This window comes from Acinonyx jubatus, chromosome A1 (genome assembly GCF_027475565.1).
Source record: "Acinonyx jubatus isolate Ajub_Pintada_27869175 chromosome A1, VMU_Ajub_asm_v1.0, whole genome shotgun sequence".
NCBI lineage: Eukaryota > Metazoa > Chordata > Mammalia > Carnivora > Felidae > Acinonyx > Acinonyx jubatus.
In genome coordinates, this window is record NC_069380.1 from 205,939,368 (window position 1) to 205,952,820 (window position 13,453).

The window sequence follows — 13,453 nt, forward strand, 5'->3', positions numbered from 1 at the left end:
ACCAGCAAGCCGTATCTGACACGTTATACACTCAGCAAGTGTCACCAAAGCCTCTAACTGACTTTATGAAGTTCTCAGACTCTCCCTTTTGCAATTCAATTCAACCAAATGGTCTGTCCCTCCCAACACTTTCAAGTGTCACCTCCCACAGGCTCCTCCTCTCTTTTGTTTTATGAATGATGTCCCACTTCTCAACTGCCATCAGCTGGCTCAAACCTTAGTGCAGATTATCTTTTCAAGGGAATATAAAGAAACAAAGCACAAAACAAAGAAACCCATTAGGTTTTTTTTTAGTCATTCCAGATAGGGCTCAATAAAACTTCATTGGCCTCAGGAGACTTCCCCTAATTCAGCTAAACAAACAGTCTTCCTTCTACTCTTAGGAATGCTCTTGGGCAGCGTAATGGCCTTTGAAAAACTTTGGAGCTCCTGACCTGGAAAGGGGGATGAAAGGAAGCTATGCATGAGCAGTGAAGCAGTCAAGCTCCAAGTCCTGCCCTCACCTCTGCAATCAGCATGCTCCAAAATCTGATGAGAACTATAAGCTCACAAGGAAGTACTTACTACACAACTGGTCACTACAATTTCCAAATGACCGAGGATGATCATGGCACCTTTGATCTTGGTAGTGCCTGGGGAATACTTAAAAAAGGCCCTCAATTGTTGAAAACCATCATGGTTAGAACTATTTCCATATTACCAAATATGGTGTGAATTAGCTTAAAAAACAAGAAAGAAGTTTCTAAAGATGAAACACACATACACACACACACACACACACACACATACACACATCTCTATGTGATAAACCTAGTTGAAAAGAAGATTGAGTCCCACCCATCCTTTCATGGGGAAAATTAGTGCCTTTTAATCTCTAGGAATTTATTTGCTTTCCTTAGCTGTAAGCTTAGTTACAATCTTCCAACTCATTACTATTAATTCCTTTTCCTACTGAAGCCTGATCAGAACTAATTCTCTTTTGAGAAGTCTTAGCAATGAAATCCAAATGGAGTTTTGCCCTCTGGCCTACATCATTTGGGATTACTCCTATGAGACCATGTCTAGACTCTTAAGAAAAGCCAGGGAAGATGGTGTCTTTGATTGCTTGATTGTGTTCTTTGAATTTAGGGATGTTAGATAACTCTGTTGCCCCTTTATATACCCTTAGGAGTCCCAGATCCAGTTTTAAAATTGTGGGGATACAAGAATAAAGTAGACACGAATCTTAGTTGGTCTATGATCGTGTCATCCAAGACCACACTTTCTTTATAAGAATGCCATTAGGAACTGAGGATTTCACAATCACAGGTAGATGCCTATTTGTGACTTTGCTGCATACCTTCTTTTTCTATGGTTATGGTGGGGTTTTTTGTTGTTGCTATTTTTTGGGGGGGGGTTGGTCTAGGGAACCAGCAAATAAAGGGATTTATTTTAAGACAATTAGCACTGATTGACTGAACCATAAACATACCCTACACTTTCATCCTAACAATTCACTCTCAACTACTCCTTTATCAAAGAAAGAGAAACAGAGGAGGAGGAAGATATAATAAGTACATATGTAGGGAAGGAGGAAGAGAGAGAAGGAGTAAAAGAAAGAGAGGAAGGGAAGGAAAAAAGGAAGGAAGGAAAGAAGAAAGGAAGAAAAAGTGTTGTCTACCATAATATCTGGAAAAAAAAATGATGAAGTAGAAAGACTTCAACTTTATGCCTAGTAAGGCCCCCAACTCTCAGTACATTCTACATAGAGACAGAGAGATTCACAAAGTCTACACCACAACTAAGCCCCTCAAATATAGCAAGACTTACAGAATATGCTAATGAACAAAAAGTGTCCCACAGAGCACCTCTAAAGTATCAACATTGCTTAGCATCTTAAATTAATACAACCTTACATTGCTAGGCTCTTTTTAATATCATGAGCCTTGCTGCTACACAAAATGGGGTTCTCTCAATTGGAATCGAATCTGCCTCAATCTGGTAACTGCTGCATAGAGGACTCACTGCCTTGTAGGGAGAAAGGATGGTACAGGGAAGAGCAGAGTCAAGGCCACATGGAAGTGGCCCTAGTTCTGTTTGACAACTGACTGTATCCAAATTGGGCAGTACATTTAACCCCCTCAGAGCCCATTTCTTTCTCTGTAAAATTTACTAGATAGTTTCTCATGGCTCTCTCTGCACTAAGAAGTCTAGCCCAAGATCGATAACTAATTCATGTCCAATGTTTCCTTCATCAGTAAAATTAAAAAAAAAAAAAAAACCAATACCTACTTAAATAGCATGGTATGTGGAATACAGAAATTTAAATCCACTGTATACATCTTAGAGAACTTTCAGTACATTCTACTTAGAGGTATAGAGTGGCAAAGTCTATGAATCATAAAGTCTCCAAGAATAGATGGTCTATGGTTCAAGGATCCATGGTTCTCTAGCTCCAAGATCTTGCTTGAGAAAACAAAACTCTTGAGACTCAAAGAGAGAATTTGCCTGGATTAGACTCATACTGAGTATGCAGGGTAGTGACCAGCCTTGTAGATAGTCCGGGAGGGATCTGCCTTGCCACCTGTAATTCAGCCCTTGATATGAAAGGATTTGGGATGGGTGTGAATAGGGATGCAGGGGTTGGATAAAATAAGAGAAACTGAAGAGTCTCAGGACATTTCTGCTGTTAGTGTTGTTCCCACATTCTGACTTCTGGGAACTGCCGTCTACTGAGCATCCTGTTATTTGGAGGAGCAAATAACAGTCAGGAGACAGAACGGGACATTTTCTTATTTTATGCCATCTTACTCCCCCAACTGACTTGGAGGTAGAATAGCAGTAACAGCAAAGGCCACACACCTAGAAGTAAACTGAGTATAAAAAGAGGACACGCACAGAAATGCAGTGGGAGCCTGAGTGATGCAGACATCCCTTGCTGCAGATAAACTACAGAAATGAGAAATCACTGGGTTCAGCCTTCTATGTGGTGGATGTTAATTGTGCTCCAAGCATTATAAAAAGGTTGCATTAATTGTGTGCATTCTTTGGTAAGGTTGGCTCCTGCCCTCCAGGTCAAGTGAAAAGGGACCAGCAAGAATCCTGAGAGCACAAGAAGAAAGTAGCCCACATCCACAGAGACTGCGTTCCAAGCTGAAAACTGTTTTCATTGCGATGGTTCAAGACCACCAAAGAAACTGCTGAAATGGATTGAAAGGCTGTTTCTGACTGAAACAAGACCGTACATTTACAAGAACATTTACAGTAGAGAAAGTAAATACTGTAGTCAGCCAAAAGATAAGAATATCTAATCCATAGGCAAATTACAGTGTATAAAGACTGTCCTTACATTTTCTAAGATTTTTCAAATTTGCATGTTGAATCTTTTGGCAGATAGATTCAGAAGGCAACTGACACCCAAATGGGAAGAAATCCCCAGGGAGAAGGCCAAGTTTCTGAGAAGTTAAAACATCTCTTCCAGAAACTTAACAGGAACCCGTGGGGGAGGGGAAGGAAAAAAAAAAAGAGGTTAGAGTGGGAGAGAGCCAAAGCATAAGAGACTCTTAAAAACTGAGAACAAACTGAGGGTTGATGGGGGGTGGGAGAGAGGGGAGGGTGGGTGATGGGTATTGAGGAGGGCACCTGTTGGGATGAGCACTGGGTGATATATGGAAACCAATTTGACAATAAATTTCATATATTAAAAAAAAACCAAAAACATCTCTTCCATTTCTTTTCTAGTTAATACCTCGGGCTTCTCCCCAAAGAAAAAAAGCTGCAGATACTTGATTGGCCTTCATGTTGCATGTACACAAGAGCTAACAAACTAGCCAAGCCTGCGAAAAGTCTCGTCAGGACATTTTCGGGATTTAGACCAAACGGCTTAGAAGGACCTGGTGAAAGCTTCGTGAATGGAGGTGTTCCCCCCATCAGGGAAGCCAGGCTCATGCAGTCAGAAAAGTCAACACTGCTTATTGGCAAATGCCTACATAGTCAACGTGTTGGAAAGCCTGAGTAGTCTGATGGTGTCATCCCTATTTTCCAGGCTGAGAGATGAGGATAAAAGTTGAATAAGTCATCCATCCGTCAGCTGCAGCATCATGGAGTGCCAGGTTCCGGGTGCAGCCTCCCTCCCAGACCACACCCCCCCCAGCCTGCTCCCTGCCAGGGCTCCCCAAGTTTCAGCTTCCCTTGGTGCTTCTCACGTCCTCTGATTTCCCCAGTCCTCCCCATGAGGAGACTCACCAGCAACAGAGAACAGCCGGGACCAAAACACTTGCAAACCCCTCAGAGCTTCAGAAATCTTCAAGGAACGAGTATAACCACCCTCCCCCAAACCCTGAAGAATTGGACAAGCAGGCAGGGAGGCTGTTTGGTGGAGAAGGAAGGAGTAACTTAGCCACTCTCTCTTCTTCTCGCCTCCCAAGAAGAAACAGTAGTAGCATAATTCTTCCCCTCCTTGTCACCCCATTCATCAAGCAGGTGTGGCCAGGAACTAGAAAATTCTCAGGTGTCAAACTCATCCTTCCTCATCCTGGATGTCCACCAACTGGCAGAAAGAGATTTACTGGGGGAAGAAAAACTGGGATTTTCTTTTCTTTTTTCTGTTCTTTTCTTTTTTTTAAGATTTGAGACACATTTATATGCATTTTACACTTTAATAAGAATTCTTAGAAAAGAAATGGTGAGGACTGGGGGCCGGGATGTGCCCTTTCTGCGGGAGCCTAGACGATGGTCAACTTGGCAAATTAAAGGCACTCATATTGGGCTCAGGAACACACAATCTCCTCAGCTTCCTTCTTTAGCTGCATGTGGTAGACTTTTCACTTTTTACAATAATTCTTCATGAAAGAAGGATGAGAGTTGTACTTAATGAAGTTTTGGAAAAAGAATCTGATCCTTGCTCTGGCGTTCAGATGCTGCATCTCTGTAAACAGAGTGCAAGGGTCTTTATAAGATTTATAGGAAATGGCAATTGGCAGAGAAAACGTTAGCTCCTACTCTGGCCCCATAAAGCTGTACGGCTGGCTCTGTAGAGCTCTCAAAGAACGTTATTGAAAACAAAGGGGAAATCAATACCATTCAGTTCACTGCCAGCTGTGGGTCTCCAAAGCGAATCAACGGGGCTTCACCTACCTCTCTGAACAGTTAGCGTCGGCTTCAAACAGACTGCAATATATTCACATCCCCCACCCCTCCCTCCCCCCAGTCCTTAGAAGATTGTCCCTGCAATGAGAGGTCTGCAAAATCTTTCATCTGCAAGGTGGTAGCGATGCAAGGAGTTTTCAGTTCAGGGCAAGTGATAGGAAAGAAATAGCCACTTTCTGCTCCTCATGCAGTGAATTTGATACCAACGCTTGTTAGATGTGAACCAGCCCTCCCAGTTGAGTCTGTCCAAGTCTACCAGTAGTGTCTCAGGTTACCAAGAACCAAGTAATTAATAGGGGTGGCCGGACTAATTATGAGTTTGGAAAGGAAAGAAATGAGAAGCAACAATCATAGTGAATGGGGTTTTATATAACATAATACAAAGTCTTTACTTCAGACTTTGTTACAGGGATGCTAACGACTATCGAATACCCTCCTCCCACCTGGAAATAAAAAATTCCAAATTATGGTCTCTCAGGCCCTCCTCTTAAAACCTCCTCCTTTTCTGCCCCAAATGAGACAGGATACAGATTAATACGCCGATTAAACCTCCACGAAGCAAGGCCTTCTTCAACATTCTCTTCTGTTGTGCATGAGGAGCTCTGCACAGGATTTCACTGAATAAAAAACAAGCTGTGCTTCTAATGTCACAAACAGCCCCTCCCCAGCAACTCCCTTAATTTAAAGTTGACGGCCTATCTCTTCACCTTGTCAGTCTTCAAATGCTTATTCTCTAACCATGATAGGGAAATGCCAAGTTCTCCACACAGAGAGGAAAAGTTCCTCAGTTATGCATCCAAATGTACTTGTCACACAAAAGAGCCCCAGTACTGACTTGCCCGAGTCAGCTTTGAGCGACAAACTTTAGCCCTTACCACCCTGAAGACAAAAGCAGGCACACATAAACGTGGTGGCAGCTCCTGGCATGGGCCAGGTCAGGCCAAGCATTCATGCCGGGAGTGTGGAATTTCCCTGTCACGTAAAACCATAGCGGAGTCAAGAGGCAGATACACTAATCAAGGAGCAGAGCGGGACCTTTCAAGGTCTTCTCTGGCTTCAATGCTGGGAGAGGTAAAGCCGTCCTTCTGGCAGGTTTAAATGTCTAAGCAAAGGAACTTTACTCCATTAGTGAATCCCTCAGCAGACTGACAAGGCAACTTATAATAAATAAAAATGTGCTGAACACCTACTCTGTGCAAAGCATTAAAAGGTAAGAACTTCTTCAGACTATAACGTAGTGGAGCAGCAGGGCGCCTGGCTGGCTCAGTCGGAAGAGCATGCGATTCTTCATCTCAGGGTTGTGAGTTCGAGCTCCATGTAGGGTGTAGAGATTACTTAAAAATAAAATCTTTAAAAAAAGAAGTGCAGCAGAATCCAGCTCCACTGGGGGTGTAAGCCTAGACAATTATGGTTAACCATACAGCATTTGGATGCCTCATGAGTGACAGCCGTCTTTCCAATAGCCCTTACCCTTCTGTCCTTGCTGACAAAAACTTGACTTTGTTCAATTATCAGGTGACTGTGTTTTCCTGAAGGGTGATCTTCTCCACAGTCTGAAGGGGTGAACCTTGATTGGTCAAAACTAATGATTCTAAACTCTTCCTGCACGCTGGAAACGCCCGGGAGTGGCTTAAAAGTTTCAATGATAGGGCACCCGGATGGCTCAGTCCATTAAGCATCTGGCTCTTGGTTTCTACTCAGATCATGATCTCATGGTTCATGGGTTAGAGCCCCGCATCAGGCTCCACACTGACAGTGTGGTGCCTGCTTGGGATTCTCCCTCCCTCTTTCTGTGCCCTCCCCCCAATAAATAAATAAAATTGTTTAAGAAAATAAAATTTCTAGTGATTGGGCCCCACTCTGAGACTGATTTAATTGGTTGGACATGGATCCCAGCATCCAATAGTTTTTAAAATCCCCAGGTGATTCTAATGTCACCAGTGGTTCAGAATCACTGGTCTAAATCAACAGTTATTTCATTCTGTCTTTAATGACTGGCTTAAGATTGGTCATGTGGTTTCATTCAGGTCAAAGATATGAGAAGCATCTTCTGGAAGGCTTCTAGGAATGTTTTCTTCAGGTTTAAAAACACAAAAGGAAGGTAGGTGCTTTCTTCTCCTCTTCCAAACTTTGGACAGTGTTTGTTTTGTTTTTTTAAATAAGTTTATTTATTTTTGAGAGAGAGAGAGCAGAGGAGGGGTAGAGAGAGAAAGAGGGAGACAGAGAATCCCAAGCAGACTCCCCACTGTCAGCACAGAGCCTGATGCGGGGCTCAAACTCACAAACCGTGAGATCACGACCTGAGTCAAAACCAAGAGTCAGATGCTTAATGGACTGAGCCACCCAGACATCCCTGGACAGTGTTTTGAGAGGAGATGAGGCCTGAATAGGGGCAAACAATGTGCAAAGTAAAGGAAGGAGTCAACAAGGCCCTCAGAAGACAAAGACAGATACTTAGTCCATGATGATACTGTTGGACTGATGAAGTAACCAAAGCAGCAGCCCTCTTTCCTGTAGACCAGTGACCCTCCTGTAGATCTTGCTGCACACCGTGAACACTATTCTTAAAAACACTGATGCCAAGAAAAAGGAGGTACCTGGGTGGCTCAGTCAGTTGAGCACCCAACTCTTGATATCAGTTCAGGTCATGATCTTGTGGTCATGAGATTGATCTGTGTCGGGCTCCACTCTCCCTCTCTCTCTACCCCTCCCTGACTCGTGCACTCTCTTTCTCTCAAAATAAATAAATAAGATAAAAAAAAAAAATACTGACGCCTAGGTCTTGCCCCCAGAGGAATCCAATTTAACTGGTTAGTGGTGAGATATGATAATCAGGATTTTAAAAAATATGCCCAGTTGGTTATATTGTACAGCCAAATTTGAGAACCAGTGTTCTAGATTTCTTGTTGAGTGTGACAACAAATTTCCTATTGTTTAAACCAGTGGTTCTCAAAGTGTGCTCCCCTAGCCAGCACTACCAGTATCACTTGGAAACTTGTTGGAAATGCACTTTTTCGAGTGTCACCCCTGACCTACTGAATCAGAAAAGAGTCTAAGATAACATACATCTGACATACACTCTTCCATTTCAGATATATTTGCCTTTCTAGTTACATTTGGCCCAATGTTAGGAGAGTTGTCAAACATACAGAAACGTAGTTTCTGTCTGGTGAACAAGTAACATTTTGCTGTATTTGCTTTACCATAGATCTCTACAAATACTCAGCTCAATCTGTCCATCAATCCATTTCTTAGATGTGTTTTAAATTTTTTTTTGTTTAACATTTATTCATTTTTGAAAGGCAGAGAGAGACAGAGCACGAATGGGGGAGGGGCAGAGAGAGAGGGAGACACAGAAACAGAAGCAGGCTCCAGGCTCCCAGCTATCAGCACAGAGCCCAACGCGGGGCTCGAACTCACGGACCCGCAAGATCATGACCTGAGCTGAAGTCGGCCACTCAACCGACTGAGCCACCCAGGTGCCCCTAGATGTGCTTTTAATGTAGGCTGTAGACATCAAAAAATTTCACTCCTAGACACGTCAGTGTGCATATGTCAAGCCAGAGTTCAATACTAGTTTACTATTCCTTTTTTTTTTAGCTTAAATTTACATTGAATAAAATGTACAATTCTTAATTGTACCATTCCATGAGTTTCTAATTATCTTCTGCTGATGTATATATTTTAGTAAAACTAGTATTCATTAATTTGCATGGCCTAAGCATATTTATTATAGAGTCACTGTCAATAGTATAACAAGAAGCAGATAATACAATGAGAGGTATTAATCACATCTTCTAGTTTTCACACTCATAAAATGTGGTGCTTCATCTGACTTTTATGAGATAATAAATACTGTGGTATGTTAGAAGTTATTAGTGATTAAAACTTCAATCAAAAATGTCTTCCCATTCCTTTAATCTTTTGGGTAGATTTAATGATGGGTTCCCTGAAATTACAAGATGTCCTGTCTTCTGTGAATATCCTCTGTGTGCATCAGGATTTCTCTATATTGTATAACCTAAATAAAACCCAGCACTAGCTGCTACTATAACTTCTGATTTCCAAGTTTGTGTTCGTAAAGAAACCTCGTTGCACATGCCAATCAATTATAAGTAACCATGACAAATGTGAACTTTTAAAATAAAACCTTTAATATACTCTGGCCTACTGATGCTTTGAATAAAATTAGACTTCATGCAGGAAAAAAAGAAAAGTTCCACTGTTAAGTTTGAAATCCACTAACTCTAATCCACTCTTATCCTATTGATGAGAAAACTGAGGCATAAGGACCAGAACTCTTGCCTCTTTTGGTCCTAGTCCCTCTTCATCACTTAGTATAAAAATAAAATTAACCCATACATATTTATTGTGCATGATTACGTGCTCAGCTGTGTGCTAGATCCCGTGGGTTTAGACAAGTAGAGGAGGACATGGTGATTTCCTCACACCAGACAACTAGCAGAAGAGAAGAGGAAAAACTAACATGGATAACACAACACAGGAAAAACTATACAGACTAAAGAAGAGCTCCTTGAATCTAGGGAAGGGAACTGGGATAGCTGGGTAAGGAAAGGGGTAGTGGGGAAAAGGCTCCTGACACGACAGCCTAGGGTATGTTTCATAGAACACAAAGGCTAGTTCAAATGTCTGTACAATGTTCATCCTCCCATGTCTCTGGGAGTTGTGAAAGCTCACTCTTCATTTCACTTACTGTAGGAAAATGCTAAGTCCTCCACTTTTCCACTTACCTGTCTCAGACCTTTGGACTCACCTTCAAATTTGACTAATGCCAACTCCTAAATCAAATATACAAGAGGCCCATTATGCTAACCTGGAATGTCTGTCTTTCTTTCTTTCTTTCTTTCTTTCTTTCTTTCTTTCTTTCTTTCTTCTCATTGGGAATGGGAGGCAAAAGGGTAGGGACAAGATAACTGGTAAACAGAGTTTTTTAGAACAAGATTCAAAATCTTACAGCAGAAAGGTAAGAAATGAAACTATCAAGATGGTGTCAAATCCGGGAAGAGGAGGACTGCAACTGGATACAATTAGCTTTGCAAAAAAAGTCCCCCAGTAAGACTTCTGCCCTCTAAAGTGACAAGCATTACCAGTGTCACAAAGATTACTTAATTTTCTAAGACCTTGCTCTTTGGCATTGTTCAGATTTGGTCCCTTAATACTGGAAGCTCCTGGCCTCCTGGTTCACTACTCTGAAAATCTAAAACACATGACAGGGAAATGCTAGTGAACTCAACAAGAAATTCTGCTTATTCAAAATTACCAGTCAACGCAAATGCCCAATATGTGTGGAGTGCCACATGTTCAAAGCTGTAAAATTTAGATGTTGTTTACCCAAGCAGCTTTCTTGGATGGCAGGCCAGGCACAAAAAATGTCAACGCTCACTCCTTCTGTAACTATACACTGCTCTCCCTCTCAACCTGGAACTGGCTATTGATATTCAATAGTGCCACAGGGCCCCAGGAAAGTTCTTAAATAACCCTGCTTGCGGTAAGCACTCAGACCTACACTCTTTGGACCACTGCTTGTAGCTGTGTAGCCTCAAGAATGCTAATCAGGTCACTCACAAAAGGCAGGTGCTCTCATATGATCTGGCTATTCCAGATGCTTTGCTTTTTTGATGGGAAAGTCAGGTCCTGACCAGGTTATCATTAGTACCTGCCCCTAAATAGAGGAATAATTCTTATACCCCAGTTCTATGTCTAGGTTCCAAATCAAGCAATATTACCTCATTTTTTTTAATTGCAACATCTTATGAACATCTCTAAAAAATATTCATATAAGTTCAATATCCTGCAGAGGCCAAATTCTAAGTAAGCATTATCTATCATGGGATAATGTATTGATTTGTGAAGAGTCAAGGGAGTTATTTTTGTTGAGAATGGGTAGATTCAAGAAGAATTTACTACTTCTTCTTCCATGATCAAGGAAGAGTTAATAAGGAATTTAGGTACACACAAAAGAAAATGTCTTTCAGTTTGATGCAAGATGACTCTTGAATTCTATATAAAAGAAGTAAACATCAGTGTCAGATGTTACTCTTTGGTGACTCTGGTCATATAGAGACATCGCAAAGGTCTCTCAGTAAGCACAGTCCTCTAGGGCTATAGGAAGTTGACAAGGAAGACCATGCCAAGTCATAGCTTAACCAATTTTCTTCAGCACTGGGTTTATTCTTTTCCAGTTCAGAGCAGCCTCCTCATAACATCACCCACCTTTTTGGCCAATGGATACTGTTAAACATGCCACTGAAAAGGAAGTGAGAAACTGAAGACATTGGAATTCAATATAGACCCTTATGAGTTCTAGGGATGAGCTTGGGTCCCTAGCATCTGCCTGAACCTGACAAATTGAATTAACCAGCTTCCTGGAAACAGCAGGTGACCAACTCCATTAAGCTAGCCGACATTTTATTGTCATCTGTGACTGATGAGCTATTTATGGAATTCCTCTCCTCTCTGAGATTCCACTCACTTAAACCCCTATTACGCATCATGTATGCAGCCCACATGAAGATAACATGGCTTGATTCTCCTTGATGGAGCAGGATAATGCCCACTGGAATTGATTACATTGGTGGTCTGACTTTAAGTGAGAGTTGAGCTTAGGATATTGATTTCAGTTTGCAAAGTGTTTCTTTAATCACTTGATGAGCCATTCTTTGAGATATTTAAGCTGGCTTTCTGTTCCTAGCCTGAACATTAGAACCAAATCCCACATCCATTTCTAAGATGATTAGGGCTCAAGGTAGTTACAGTCATTGGTCCAAGGGCTACAGACTCAATCTTCAAAAACACATCAAGAAGCTCTGTAGTTATTGTCAGGGGAAAGTCAAAGAAACAGTGAGAAAAGGCAAAATACCGCCAGGAAGATAGCCCTCCACAACAGATGACACATTTTTCCAAAAACACTCAGGAGGTGCCCTGCCAACAGGGTGTTCAATAGCAAATAGCCACTCTATCAACAAAGAATGAGGGCAGCTTCAGGAAGAGGGAGATGCACAGACAAGGAGGTACCTGTAAGCTTGAGTTTACTGAGGTCCCCCACTGTCCACATCCAGGAAATGAATATGAGACTGATCCACACAGATAAGCAGGAGAGCAACTCCCAAAAATCACATGACTCTTGAAATCACAAACCTCCTTGTAAGTCACACCCAACTGAGAAACAGCATGCTGGCCCAGCTCCTAGTGGTATTCGTAAGTCCCTTCCACTGATAAAACCTGAACCTCTGAGTCCCTAAACATGCTTCATTTGGGCCTTCAGTACCAGGAGCTTTTGCTCATCAAACATCTCCAGAATTCAGAGAAAGTTCCTCAATCTTCAAAGTTGGTGGTCTTGGTGATGATGATGGTGCTGGTGTGTGTGTGTGTGTGTGTGTGTGTGTGTGTGTGTGTGTGTGTGTGTTTTAATCTATCAGGGGCCTTAAGACAGTGTGACAGTAGGAAGAGGTGGAGCTCTAGTGAGAAAAACCTGAGTTTGATTCCTGACTTCACCAATTACTAGCTGTGTGACCTCAGACAAATTACTTCCTCTTCTGAAATATTAAGTTCCTCATCTGTAAAAGGAGAGTCCTAATAATGCTTGCCTCATGGCAAGTCTGCAAATGATGTCTGCAAAGCTACAGTAGGGGCTGGCACCTAGTGAGTACACAATGTATCATGTTATGTCTTCCTGATCCACACAGCTTCCACAGAATCTAAGACACACATGCACATATGCACACAGACACATAGACACACACGCACGCATGCACGCACACACGCACACATTCTCTTTCTTCTGTCCTCTAACCTCTAGCTCTGTGAAAAGTACAAATTCTTACCTCTAGGCAATATAGGATATTCTTTATCCTATAATCAGTGAAATATTTTAAAAAATTCAAAGAGGACTCAATATATAAAAAGCCAAACACTATGCCAAGTGCTCTAAAGATGGGCACAAAGTTCATTTTGAAAAATTGGACAACAGAGTTGGACAGAGCACTTGAGCCACAAAGACCTCTCTTTTCCTTTTATTCAAGTAGTTCCTGAAATCCTATCTTCTCTATAGAATCTTCCTTAAATAAGAAGGGGGGAGGATAATGTTGGAAGTCTTCAACAAGCCATTCCCTTAATGCAGATATCCAGATTGAGGCAGGGTGATGAGGGAGGGAATGGGTAAAAACAGAACTTGAAGTTCCCACAGAAAATGTAGGAGCATATTTGGTTATTTGTGACAACTGCATATCAACAAGGCTTAACACCCCGATGCATAATACCTACCCTAGCCTTGTGAATGGCATGCATTATCTTCCTCCTTGAAGGC

The 13,453-nt window shown here is 41.8% G+C and overlaps 1 long non-coding RNA gene across 6 annotated transcripts in view; it reads right to left on the reverse strand.

Annotated features, from left to right (window-relative positions):
* LOC113604176 (uncharacterized) overlaps positions 1-13,453 on the reverse strand; it is a 244,736-nt gene that overhangs the window by 75,964 nt on the left and 155,319 nt on the right. The window lies entirely within an intron of this gene.